Raw genomic sequence first — 3,526 nt, forward strand, 5'->3', positions numbered from 1 at the left:
TAGTAAAATAAACTAGCTGTGGATTTTAGTGACTCGCTCATGTTTTCCCCTCTCTCCTCATTTTTTCTCACACTATTTTTAATATATATTTTTTAGAATAGTTGACATTTTTACTTATCGAAGATTGTTCTTTGCATGACCATTTCTTGATTACACCAGAATGAAGTGAAGAGAGGTAAATGCAGATGTTAGGCTCAGCGATCACCTGATAGATAGGCTGCGTGCACAGTTTGTTCAGAAGTAATATATATAATAAATGCATTTGATTGGTAAACCAAATTAAAATGTGGCATTTTCATCTCTAATGGTAATGCATGGAATTTATGGAAAAACTCCACTAAATAATAGCGCTAAAAAGTGAGGGGCGTGGTGGGGCTTTGGCGATCGGCGCTACCGATGTCCGTCAAGCTACTCCACAGCCAATCACGGGCCCCCTCCTTGCTCGGGCCCCGGGGCTTCAGCCCTGCCTAGCCCAATGGTTAATGCGGCCCTGCCTGTGACAGCACCATCTCCCAGCTGAAGGAGCTGAACACATTCTTCGCTCACTTTGAGGCACAAAACAGCACCACTGCACTGAAGACCCCACCTCCTCCTGGCGACCAGGTGTTGATGCTGTCCCCAGACAGCGTGAGGAGATCCTTCAGCAGGATCAACGCACACAAAGCTCCAGGTCCCAAAGAAGTCGTCTCCCTACTGCTTCAGTGACTACCATCTGGTTGCACTTACTCCTATCCTCATGAAGTGCTTTGAATGGCTAGTCATGCACCACATCAAGTCTGTCCTCTCCCCTCCCTTGACCCCTTCCAGCTTGCATATCAGTCCAACCGCTCAACCAATGACGCCATCGCCACTGCCCTCCACTCAGCCTTCACTCATCTGGACAAAAAAGACCCAAATGTTAGAATGCTGTTCATATACTTCAGCATTCAACACAATCATCCCTCAACAGCTCATTCACAAATTGGTCGAGCTGGGGCTCAACACCTCGCTGTGAAACTGGCTGTTGAACTTCCTGACTGGGAGACCTCAGGCAGTACGGGTCGGCAGTAACACATCCAGCACCACAATCCTGAACACAGGGGCCCCCCAAGGACGTGTGCTGAGCCCCCTCCTCTTCACTCTGCTGACCCACGACTGCACAGCTCCAACCTTTTCATTAAGTTTGCGGACAACATGATTGTGGTGGGTCTCATTAGCAACAGAGATGAGACAAACTACAGGAGCGAGGTGAGCCACCAGGTCGGGTGGTGCAGAGACAACAATCTCTCTGAATGTGGAGGAGAGTGCATACTCAGCATGCTCCTCTGACCATCAACAGTGCGACTGTGGAGAGAGTGAGTCGCACCAAGTTCCTGAGTGTGCACATCACAGAGGACCTCTCCTGGACTGACAACACCGCAGCACTGGCCAAGAAAGCACAGCAGCGTCTCTACTTCATTCGCAAACTGAGGAGAGCCAGAGCCCCAGCCCCAGCCCCCATCATGTGCACCTTCTACAGAGGCACCATCGAGAGCATTCTGTCGAGCTGCATCACTGTGTGGTATGGCGCCTGCAACGCATCCTGCAGCAAGACTCTACAACGCATAGTAAGAGCAGCTGAGAAGATCTTTGGTGTCTCTCTCCCCTCCCTCCAGGACATTTACAGCACCTGTCTCACTCGCAAAGCCCTCTGCATTACGGGTGATCCCACCCGGGTGATCCCACCCACCCGACACACAGCTTCTTCATTCTGCTGCCAACATGGAGGAGACTGCGGAGTCTCCAGGCCAGGACCAGCAGACTGAAGGACAGAAATCTAGTTTTTGTTCACTTCATAGTACAGAAACCGTTTTAGTTAAAATCACCAACGATTTGCTTAGGGCAGCGGATTCTGGTCAGTTAACCTTACTATTTTGCTTGATCTGAATGCGGCCTTTGATACGGTCTCACATAACATCCTACTAGACAGGCTGGCTTCCCTGGGAATTACGGGTACCTGTCTGACCTGGCTTCTTATGACAGTTTAAATAAAGTCTCTGAGCTCTCTGTCACTTTAACATTCTGATAAGCTCTCTTTGCACTACGCCCATTATATCTGCACTGTTTGTTATTTCACTGGTTTGCACTATATCTGCCATGTGCTGCTTTACCTATCCTTTTTTTTTTTTTGCATGTCCTTATTTGTATATTTGAATAGTTGTATTTTTATGTTATATTTTAATCTGTATTTATTTGTACTTTTACATTCTACCGTTAGTGTTTAGTGTTATCTGTATGCACCAAGGTTCTGAGAGTAACGCAATTTCAATTCTCTGTATGTGCTGTACATGTGGCAGAATTGACAATAAAACAGACTTTGACTTTGACTTTGATGTATTTTGTTAATATTGTCACATACATCACTCTGTTCAAATGTTCAGGAAGGAAAAATGAACATTCAAATGTAAAACATTTAGCTTCACATCACACTGTCTGATACTCATTATTTTACAGCTTCCCCTGTAAAGCCTGATCTGTTTCTCTATTATGATCCTCCTCACCTTCCATTCAGTAGATAAAGAAGTGTTTCCCATCAATACTGCAGTAATGTAATATGATGGATGTGATCTAAACTCAAGCTGCTAGTCAGCGAACTAGACAATACAACAAAAGTGACAGTACAGTAGCGCCCTCTGCTGCCTCTGAAATAATAAAGCAGATTCGGTACATTTTAAACTTTTGTCCACTAACACAAGTGCTAAAATGTAAGATAAAATAATATTTGTTAAATCGAAGAATGCATTACGGTAAGTTATTGTGTTTGTAACTCGCCATTCCTAATAATCCATGTGGTCTGTCTGAAATATATCAGCTTTTTGTGTGGATCAGACTGACATTTAAGTTGTTATTTGTTGAAACCACAAATATTTTGTGGTTTCAAAAAATAGTATCTCCACTGCTTCAAAGGCAAATCATTTAATATTTAATCAATATTTAAGTGTTTAACGTTTGCTCTATGAAAACTCTTGTACTGCAATAATAATATAATTCTCTTCTTTCCAGCCCTGAATCATGTCCAGCATCATCAGTGTGTGTTGTGCTGAGATTCAGAGCTCTGTATGAGATTGATTCTGCCTGTTCTACTGAATCACACACTCAATACAGACAGAACCAGCAGAGCTGGTTCTCAGAGTTGAGTGTGTTTCTGTCCTCAAATCACATGATCATTCACACACATGATCTGATTAATAATAATAATAATAATAATAATAATAATAATAATAATAATAATAATCAGAATTCATTTTATTTATAGGCGCCTTTCATGGCACTCAAGGTCACCTTACAAGTAATCAAATCGTTGGTGATTTTAACTAAGACGGTTTCTGTACTATGAAGTGAACGAAAACTAGATTGAAATTTTTCAAACAGTTTATTATCTAACATATAGTCTGCAATCTGAGCTGCGACTATCTTTTCTAAAATTTTCGAAATAAACAGTAGGTTTGAGATTGGATGGAAGTTCTCAAAATGAATTGGATCTGCTCCTGTTTTTTTTTTTTTTTTT

The sequence above is a fragment of the Sinocyclocheilus anshuiensis genome, unplaced genomic scaffold, assembly GCF_001515605.1.
Source record: "Sinocyclocheilus anshuiensis isolate Anshui unplaced genomic scaffold, SAMN03320099.WGS_v1.1 scaffold338, whole genome shotgun sequence".
NCBI lineage: Eukaryota > Metazoa > Chordata > Actinopteri > Cypriniformes > Cyprinidae > Sinocyclocheilus > Sinocyclocheilus anshuiensis.